Genomic DNA, 11,560 nt, shown 5'->3' with positions numbered 1-11,560 from the left:
ATGTATAACTTAATATTCAGTCATGTCTTTCCTCTAAACATTACAAAAAATATTCAATATGTCTACGGTATGAAAGAGCTGTCAATTAGAGTAGCATGTCGTCACCATGATCTGTGACTTTGCTTCGCTCTTCACCAACCGCTTTGATACTATCACCATGCAGCTGTCTAAAAATATGCGCTCAAACTGATGGTCACAGTAGTACATATAAATGTACATATCGACCTTGACAATCTCAATTTATCAGTCGCCTGATGATTACTGAGGAAGCTTGAAACTTTGCGATAACGACTTATAACACCCTTATCCTTTCACTTTGCCGATTCTCTTCTTTACACGAGCTTGACAACACACCATGCTGTTTGTGTCAAAGTTGATATCAGAACTGACGAAAAACTAAACTTCTCATGGGTCCTTACGTCACTTCATGCCATGTGGTAGCAGACATCGCAACAGTAATGCCTAAGTCCGTACGTCACTCCCGCCTAAGGGCAGAGACGTTCTGATCGATGTCTTCTCCCATACCGATAAGTGAAAGTGACATTTTATAATCTCTCATGTTTAACAGTTACACTTTCATTAAAAATCATTAAATCACATGATATCATTTCCCTTTAAGTCAATAAGGCTCTGCTACTAATATTGCATGGTGCACACAGCCATGTGTTCTTTCCAGTGAGACACATATGAATATTGGCCAATATTATGTAAATGTCTCCAAACAGGTCTGGGCATGATGATGATAGCCATTGGGCGTGGCTAAATTAACAGGTTGAAATTTGTACCAGCACAAGGGGTTAGTGAGGAGAGAAGCAAAATACACAGATCGCGATGTAGACAGACAAAAAGAAGTCATATAAACTCGTAAAAATGTTTTCCTTCGACCAAATCATGACAAAAAACCACGGGGTAACTTCACTAATTTCGATTTTCGAGCGTAGAGTAAATGTGGACACTAAATCGCTGTACTTAACCTCTAAGTAGACGACTGATGTTTAACTACATAATGAGGTTCTTGACACTGTCAGTCATAATGCATTCAACTATCAGTATCCTGCCATAAGAACAGAAAGGCAATTAATCAAGATATGCTGATATATAGCTGTCACTGAACACGGAAATAGTGTTCATGATAGGCATTATTAGGCTAACTATATAATTAATGTGAACCTTTCATTAAAGCTATTTCAGAACTCTGGATTAACAGGAAGCAATTTCCTTTAAAATAATCAAGGTATATATAGCTCTACGGCCTTATTTCCGCGTTCAAGATACATGAAATATTGTTCTCACTCTGTGATATATTTAAGCAATAACCCCTGCCGAAGGTGGGTGTACACGAGATTATGGTACAATTCGCGACATATAGCACGAGCCGAATGGCGAGTGCTATATGGAGCGAATTGTACCAAATTCGAGTGTATACCCGCCTTCAGAGGGGGTTATTGCTATTATATTATATCAAAATATGTGTCTATTTCTTCTAAATGTGATTCTGTGGTTATTTATATGCCTGAAAAGGCGAATTCGCACGTACAGAAAAAGATCGTTCGGTAATAGATCGTCGGGAACGAGCATATTTTGATGAGTGGATACGTTCATGTTGCCAACACACACACTGCATGAACACAAACCATACACTACACATTGCATTGCATTGATAAATTACTTTATTTACATCATATAATGCATAACGAAAACGCATTGAAAACTAGCAACGAAGAAAACGGGGCAAGGGGTCAAAGAAAGTAACAATTTTGTTTGGATATTTACATAAGAACAATACATGTACAATCCTGTACACTGCTAAAAATAGATGTCTCGGCGTTGGAGAAAGCTCGAGACAGTAAATCAGAGACGCGACGTTACACAGTCTACTTTAATTTAATGGTTAACAAATTGAACATTGACTGAACCTGAAAATGTACAGTTTTGAAATAATCCTGACGCACTTGACTGATGGTTAAAAGTTAAATTGGTGTTGCTTGATTCAACGAGAGCAGGACGCTGACGGCTCGTTGCATGGGAGAACTTGTACCTTATCAGCCATGGCCAGTGATGTTGAAGCCACTGATCGATCGTTACTTTCGATCGCAAGGTCATCAGTGGAATTATTTGGACTACTGTAACCCAAACTATTGGACAGGATACCTGACATACCTTTACTCTGAGGAAGTGTTAACTTATTGGTATAAGAACGAACACTAGCTTCATTTTTGTGAGTACTATTCATATGCTAGTTTAGGGGCCCATTTTACCACTGCCAGCCGTGGTAAAATGGGATTTTACCACAGTTATTATCCAATCAGAATGGCGCATAGTAGCATGATATAATATAATACTACCTTTGCACTAGTTGTCTCTGCTTCTGATCAGAGAACGTCGTTTTATCAGTGATGGACTATTAAAGGTGGCTTTGAAAGTGCCCCAAAACTCTTCTCCTTATTACACTATCAAACTGTCGTACACATACAAAAACAATAGAGGGTATCTCAGATGTAGAATGCATGGGGTGCTTCCATGCACCTGCGAAAGGTAGACATATTGTATGTACCTGGCAATGTGACTAATGTTCACATACATCAACAAACTGATAAGAAGAGACACCCAATGTTATATATGCCTGCTAGACAGTCTGATAAGGAGACAACTTTGTGGCACCTACAAAGTCAGATTTAATTTACTACGTACTAATGATAAAACGACGTTCTAATCAACAGCAATTTTAGACAACCGGTGCAAGGGTTGTAGTACGAATCACAGACTTAAGTAAGAAATGTACTTGTCTGTATACGAATACATAAATAAATCAGGACCTTCAGTCGGAAATACATGTGAATGATATTTGAAAAATTCAACTGCGAGTGTTTGCCTGCGAGTGTCGGCCTCCTGCAGACATGCCGTCTTACTGTCAGTCAGTCTGCCTGCCTGTGTGTCCGTCCATCTGTCCGTTCATCTGTCTGTCTCTGATCTGTCCGTCCTCACCACCCTGGTGGCAGCAAACTGAATTATTAACTAGTATATACAATTTGGTATTTTCTGCGTTTACTTTAATAACTGCATTAACAAATAAAGCAGCCAGGAAATCAAAGTAGGGTTATTTTTCCCTAAAATTATCTTACCAATATTTTATATTATAAAACAAATGACAATGATTATACAAGCTCTCGGTATTTCGACGAAGTACGACGTCATTGGGGCCAAATGATTCCCTTATGTCGGCCGTATCCCTTCGAGGCGATAGGTAAGGAAGGATACAGACATTACGGGACCCATGAATCTGATACGTTGAGATCAGTAAAATCACGCCACTGCCTTTCAGTAGGGAACAATTTATCAATAAGGAGGCGTTATTCTAAAACATTGATTATTTCTTTCTTTTTTTAAACTATAGACACTTTCATTAGAAAAAAAAGGAGTTGCCAAGAGACTCGCCAACGAACGAATGCCAGCTATGCATAGAACTCTGTCACTAAAAACATATAAACACTAGCAAGTTAAAATGTCGAAAACTTATCTTACCAATATTTTATATCATAAAGCACATGACAAATAATTATATACAAGCTCTCGGTATTTCGACGAAGTACAATGTCATTGGGGCCAAATGATTCCCCTTATAGTGAAATATTCCAAATCACACGCTCGGGTGGGAGTCATTCACAAATTCTATCAATAGTTCAATTAAAACAAATTCAATCGACAAAAATCACTGCAGTGTAACCATGTACTTTTGTTGTAGACCGCTTACTTTTAGTGACTGCACGAAAGGTGATGTGTCCAAATAAGCTGTCTTTGTTCGCTGTTTACACTGATAATGATTGATAATCGGTAAACAATATATTCCCCAAGTGCTTAATTATTTATGGTATGCGCAAAACCCTTTACAAATGTTACCCCTGGCAAGGATCTATATAGAAGCATATAACAAATTGCACCCTTTACAAGGCTTGGCGCATAGGATTACAACTTTCACATTGCAACTTCTTCTGGATTGACTGAGGCATAATCATGGTTCAAATCCTGCCAAAGGATGTGATACTACTTTATCTTTTCCGAAACAAAGGCAGCGACGGACTAGAACCTGGAAACTGCAGATTCCAAGCCGACCACTCTAACCATTCAACCACTTGACTCCACAAATTGATGATTGCTCATGGTTAAAAAAGTTTTATCTGCTCATCAATAGATGCACCTTTAAAAATACTACAGCGACATTACATTGTATGTTGAGTCATGTGATAAAAGGTTTAGATAATATTAGAACAGAAGAAGCTCCGAAAAATGTAAACAGAGCTCGGGTGTGAAGTCATTCCATCGTTATTGTTTACAAATAATGATGCACAAAACCAAAGTCGTCATATGTTTTGTTAATTTGAAGAAAAAAAATATTCTTACAATTTCGATGTGATACTACAATTTTATAAATGCATTGTTTGGGGTGTACATTATCAAGTAGTGAATGTATAAAAAAAAAATATTTTAGGAGATTGAGATGAGGCCCATATGAAATTAAAATGTCTATGTAGATCTATATATCACTTTTCCGTTACACGTACATCAAATAACTTAAAATGGTTACCTTATCATCTGATGCAGATATATGGTCACTTATACCAGATAGTATAACGATACAGGCAATAGTTGGTAGAACTCTCATGATGGGTGCTTCAGAAGTTTGATATGTCCGATTGATTGACTCTTGGTACTTATATCATTTCATTTGTTTAAACACCTGTCAAATTGCTGTCATTTCAAATCAATCATCACATTGGTCTCATTACAGCAAAGTGTTAACTGTAATTTCCGATTTAATCATCTCTGAAGATAATGATATATAATGGATTTGCCAATCAAGGCACCGACCTTAATATGCCGCATTAACAACTGTCTACATCCTACACCTATAGTAAAGTGGCCATATGGATGAAAAATTGGTATTTAGTTTGGATTTCTTATTCATAACATAACTCTAGTATGTTTTCCTACTTGAAAAAACTATGCGAAACAACATATACCAAGTCCTTGTTTGTTGCTCAAAACATCTCAAAAAATTACAACAATTGTGTAAAATGTTTGTCATTGTGTACTGTCTAGTTTTTACATTTATTCAGTTATAAACATGGAATTGATATATGTTGTTTCACATTGATTGTTCAAGTAGGAAAACGTATTAAAGTGAAATGTGCGACTGTAGTCTCTATATCAAATATCCAATATTTGATGTAATCGCATTTGCCTCGCTACTTGGTATAGCAGCTGGTTTCTTTGGCATACCATCTCACATGGTTGCACGAGCGAAGTCTATGAGCCTCAGTTCTGGAAGGAACATTGCACTAATCATGTCCATATTTGGAGCTGTAGGTATAATAGGCAGACTCGCTCCACCTGTTCTTCTACGTTTTAAACCTCACTCCATGACAAGTACAAGCCTATTTGGTTTAGCATTGATTTTAGCCGGAATAACCAATCTTTTTAGTCCCTTTGCTGACACGTACTCAAAATATTGTGTGTACACCGCCTTTCTCGGACTATTATGTGGCCTTTTCTACGCTCTGCATTCACAAGCAACTAACGATGTAGTGGGTTCATCTAACTTGGCGGCAGCTTTGTGTGTTAGCTCGCCTTGGGGCTGTATTGGAGGATTGATAGTTGGAGGTAGGCATGCAGGTCGATTGGTCGGTCGGTCAGCATGTGAGTGAGTGAGTGAGTGAGTGAGTGAGTGAGTGAGCGAGCGAGTGGGTGGGTGGGTGGTTGGGTGGGTTAGTGAGTGAGTGAGTGAGTGAGTGAGTGAGTGAGTGAGTGAGTGTGTGTGTGTGTGTGTGTGTGTGTGTGTGTGTGTGTGAGTGAGAGAGAGCCACACACAGAGAGACAAACAGACAGGAAGACACGTCAACATGTGTGTGAGGCAGACAGCCCACCACCACTATAGCCAATCCCTGTTTCGTAGCAGCGCTATTGCCAATGTAAATTAAACCAACACATTCTTTTCTTTATCGATAATTTTCTCACAGGATGGATATATGACAAAACCAAGGATTACAACAATTCTTTCTACTTTTATGGTTCCTGTGTGGTGTTTGCTGGACTTTCTTATCTGAGCCAATTTATCGTGTATGTCGTGGTGAAATGATTGTAGTGAGAGACAAAAGACTTGAAAATAGTGAACAGGTTGTCTGCGTTTCAACGGGAACAAATACAGGCTGAAGTCTTTAACAGTTAACATTTATTTATTTTCTATAGCGCCCTATTATAAAAACATTCAAAGGCGCTGAACAATAACAACTAAAAATTAAAGCTCCAAGCATCGTTTGCGGGGACCAAGCAGTTTATCCAGCAGGCAATGATGTGCTGCATTGAGGTTTTAGTAGTCTTCCTTCTACGCGCCACATTGTAAGGTTATCTATGCACTGGTTTCAGAGAAGAACATTTTAAAAATGATTTGAAGGAAAATCCAATATAGTCACCACTGGATTTCTTAAATCAATGATTGCCATGAAAGTACGCATTGATTTTTTTTCTCGTTTACAAACTTTAGTTTACAAATTTTAAAGTAATGAAGTAGTTGATTCTAATTGCGAAAATACAAGTCAATCAGTGCAGTGCTCCTGGAGAAGTTGCATTTTTAAATTTTCATAAAATCCAATATGGCCACCATAGCGGTCAACCAATTTCAATGCTTTTCACAAACGTGAAAGGTATTACTTAGATGATGCAATACACAAAATATCATACCAAGAGAACTGCTCATTCTGGACAAGAAGATTTATAAAGAAAAATGCCATTTTTTCCAAAAATCAAATATGGCGGCCGACCACATGTAATTTTATTACAAATTTTAAAGTAGTCAAGTAGTTGATTCTATTTGCCAAAATGCAAGTCAATCAGTGCAGTGCTTTTGGAGAAGTTGTCATTTTTATAGTTTCATACAATCCAATATGGCCACCATAGCGGTCAATCGATTGCAACGTTTTTCACACACTTGAACACATCACTTATATGATGCTATACACAAAAGATCACACTAAGTGGAATGCTTGTTCTGGAGAAGATGATTTTTGAAAGAAAAATGCCATTCTTTCGAAAATCCAATATGGCGACCAATTTCACGTGACCGCACACGATTTTATCGACACAATTAAAAGGGCAGGACATGCACACTACCTACCACATTTCGAGCCAACTGGACCCCTAGTTTTTTAGAAGAAATTGTTGAACATTTTCACGAAATCCAATCTGGCGGCCAGGTCACGTGACCAGCCCATATTCCTTAGTCAGGTCCATGAGTACTCATAGTCCCTGATAATCCTATCAAGATTAAAAGGTTTACAGGCACCCGTTTTCTAGTTCTAGCCCGACAAAAAAATGGCAGAAGAAGAAGAAAAACACTAGGAACACCAATAGGGGTCCCAAGGCCATAGTCTTTGGCCACCTAATTAAAAGCTATATGCTATATCAATAATCTTTACAGGAGATATGCACTTTGTTATCGTTAACATATGTACCAAATTATTAACTAACTGATAAGGTTCAGTAGTGCTATAGTCATGGTGCAGCATAATGATCGCATTATAGGTATGTGATTTGAGTACAAAATGTCATCACTACTGAGCAGATTGGTGTGAAATTTGGTGGGAACGGAGATGTTACTAGAAGTGTTATTCTGCAGATTTTGAACACTTTGCCCTTGCAACCATGACTACACCCTTAGCGACAACCAAATGCCAGTATATTTTGCTAAAATAACAACATCATCTGATAGGCAATTCAAGATATGTATGCAAATATCCCTAGCAACCATGACCACGCCCATAACAGCATCCAAACTGCAATGTAATTCACAAAGATAACAACAGGGATACTTAGACAAGGAACAAAACATTCAAAAAGTGTATGAAATATGCCTAGCAACAAGACCTCGCCCTTAGCAACAGCCAAATGATTATGTATATTGCAAAGATAACAACAGGCCTAGGGATAGGCAACTGCATAATCATTCATCAAAAGAACACATATACCTGGCAGGGATCAGCATGTGAATAAACATTTTCAAGTATGTATTTTTTTAAGATAGAGCCTATTACTAAAACCATTAATTATGCAAATTACGAATTAATGTTCATTGGATATGTTTACCAAAACCTAATCAGTTCATGTCATTACCAAGTGGAAGATGTAATACAAATTTCATTAGATACATGCATGCATTAATGATAACAAAGCATATATGTGCTATAAAGCTTGTTGGCGTAGTTTAGTTAAAATGAGTAATTTGTATAATTAGTGGTTTTCAGTAATTAGGCTTTTTCTTAAGAATGTAGGCTTCAAATTTCATATAATTTGAAACAAGCATAAACCATAAATAGCAAACATGTCCTATAATTCATGTTGGCATAGTTCGGTGTTTTTAATGTGTGGTTTGCATAATTATTGATATACGGCAATGAGACTATATATCTAACGAATGCAAACTTCACATTTCATATAGTTTGGTTCATACATCAACCATAGCAAAGTGCATACATTTCTTGTTAAGATTGTTGACATAGGTTTTAGTTTTAATGAGTCAGTAGCATAAATGTATGATCTTCGGTGGTTCGGCTGTCTTGAATGCTGGCTTCAAATTTCATAACATTTGGTACGTACATTGACAATCACAAAGTGCACGTGTATATTTTAGTTTGTTTTTTATTGTAATGAGTCATTTGCATAATTAATGATTTTTGATAATTTGGCAATATTTTGGAATGTAAACTTCAAATTCCATATAGATTGGTATGGTACACATGAACATAATAAAGCACACAAGTGCTATCGTGTTTATTGGTTTAGCTTTCAGGTTTTTTTTTTAATTCCTGTTTGCTTTGTTTTTATTGTTAATGTGTGTTTTGTATTATTATTGATTTCGGTAATTTGGCTAAATTGTAAGAACGCGAGCTTCAAATTTCATCCCAGTACATGTATCAACAATAACAAAGCATACTTGTCTTGTAAAGCCTGTTGCCTTAGTTTTGAATTTAATGATTTATTTCCATAATTAATGATTTTCGACAATTAGGCAGTATCTAGGAACATAAACTTCAAATTCTCTGTCATTTGGTATATGCATTGATTATAATAAGGCACATATATTTCAATTGTGATGAGTAATTTGAATAACTAATCTTTTGAATACCGTAAGAATGCACGCTTTAAATTTCATATAGTATACATGTTAGTGTACATCCATAAATGGTAGCGTACTGGATGTCTTTATATTCCTCACAGTTCATTTGCAAAGTTTCTCATTTTGAATTTGAATCACTCAAGTGTCGATATTGTCAAATAATCATAATTCGAACAAATAGTCCGTGAAGACATATCAAACAATACACTCGATATCGAGTTTTATATAACTGTATCACAATATAATATGGATGAAGCAAACTCATGTATGCATATATGCATGCATGTATGCATGCATGTATGCATGTATGGATGCATGCATGGATGTAGTGTGCGGACAAGGTGACATGAGTGAGCGCGTCCACGCCCTTAGCAACCAATGTGTAAAAATGTATCTAGTCCGACCTTAAAATACTGTATGAAAGCATTAGGGCAGTCTAAGTTCGACCTTCAATAGTCCGGACCAAAAAGGCTGACTAATATAACATAGTCCGGACCAGATTTGTCAATGTAAAGGCAGTTAGAGCTAACTAGGTCCTAAATCACGCCCTCACTGGTGACCTCGCCGATGACCATTCTGCTGCATTCTGCAGTTAAAGTATTTGTCACTGTCAGCTGTAGTAATGGCGGGTCATGGCGTTAAATCAAGGAGAAGAAATGTCTGAATTCTATCATCCCGATGTACAGTCATTGCCAAAAGTGCACCACTTCTGTGAGGGTGTAATTATTTATAACCATTTTGCATACAAACTCTTTCTTGACAAGACAAAATACTTTTTTCACACGGCAAACGTATTAATAGTACTATAGTACTAGCTATGTTGATCAGTCTCTACCCTTTAAACTCATGTATGTATCTACTCATTTGTCGGTTTAATTGTTTTTGTTTGTTTGTTTGCGTGTGTGTGTATTTGTTTGTTTGTTTGTTTGTTTACTTATTTGTTTGTGTTTGTGTTTTGTTTGTTTGTTTGTTTGTTTGTTTGTTTACTTGTATTTGTAAACAAAACAAACTGAGCCTGAGCTCCCTGTGCTTTGCACACAAGGCGTGCGGCTGCATTCTGTACGCGCAATAGCTTTTTAATAAGATTCTTAGAACAACCGAAAAGCAGATCTAAACTATTACAGTAATCTTAGCGAGAAAGAATAAACGCACAGACAAGAGTCTTGGTGGCCTGTTGCGTTAGAAAATGACGGATGGAAGCAATTCGACGAAGGTACATATACGATAGATTACAGACATTCTGAACATGCTCTGCCATATTCAAATGACAGTCAACAGTGACACCGAGGTTCTTGACACGAGAGGAAAAGTGCACATCGGCATCACCGATATGGATGTGAATAGGGAGAGACTCTTTAGTGGCCAGCCTGGGTGACGTGATAAATATAGCTTTGGTTTTACTATCGTTTAATTGACGTTTATTGTGAGTCATCCATGCTTTAACATCATCTATACAATTCTCCATGGTTTTGATCATGGGTCGAATTTGGTCAGTTTGAGCACTTTTATACAATTGATTATCATCAGCAAATGCATGATGATCGACAGAATGTGAACTTACAAGATAAAAAAGGGATTTGGTGTACAACACGAACAGAACCGGTCCGAGAACTGAACCCTGAGGAAAAGCAAAAGACAGAACAGATGAATCTGACCTTGACCCATTAACTGTGACAACTTATGTCCTGTTGGTAAGATAAGACTAAACCAGGCGAGAACAGAGTCGGTGATACCATAAGTGTGTTCGAGTCGATGGAGTAAGATATTATGGTCGATGGTATCATATACTGTAGACAGGTCAAGGAGAGTTATAATACTGATTTTATCACTGTACATGGAAGTGAGAAGGTCATTAAGAATTTTGATAAGTGCAGTTTCTGTGCTGTGAAATGCTCTGTATGCTGATTGAATGTAATGGATGTAATAAATTCATTGACTTGAGATAATTGACAAGTTGTGAAAAAACAATTTGCTCTAAGAGCTTAAAAAGAAAGGGTAAGTTTGAAACAGGGCGGTAATTTTGTAATCCATTTGGATCAAGGGATGGTTTTTTAAGGAGAGGTGTTACAAGCGCAGTTTTGAAGACAGCAGGGAAGGACCCAGAAGATAGTGAATTGTTAATCATTGTTGATAGGAAGGGTAGACATTCTACTAGTAAGCCAGTTGGAAAAGGGTCAAGATCACAAGTTTTGATAGCAGATTTAGGAATTGTTTTCCTAACAGGGTCATCAGAAACCTGGTCAAATTGATTGAAAAACCGAGCGTGGAAATGAATGAATGGATTGGATGGATGGATGGATGGATGGATGGATGGATGGATGGATGGATGAATGAATGGATGGATGGATGGATGGATGGATGGATGGATGGATGAATGAATGGATGGATGGATGG

The sequence above is a fragment of the Glandiceps talaboti genome, chromosome 12, assembly GCF_964340395.1.
Source record: "Glandiceps talaboti chromosome 12, keGlaTala1.1, whole genome shotgun sequence".
In the NCBI taxonomy this organism is placed as follows: domain Eukaryota; kingdom Metazoa; phylum Hemichordata; class Enteropneusta; family Spengelidae; genus Glandiceps; species Glandiceps talaboti.
The sequence above is the reverse complement of the archived record's forward strand: the minus strand, read 5'-3'. Positions refer to the sequence as shown.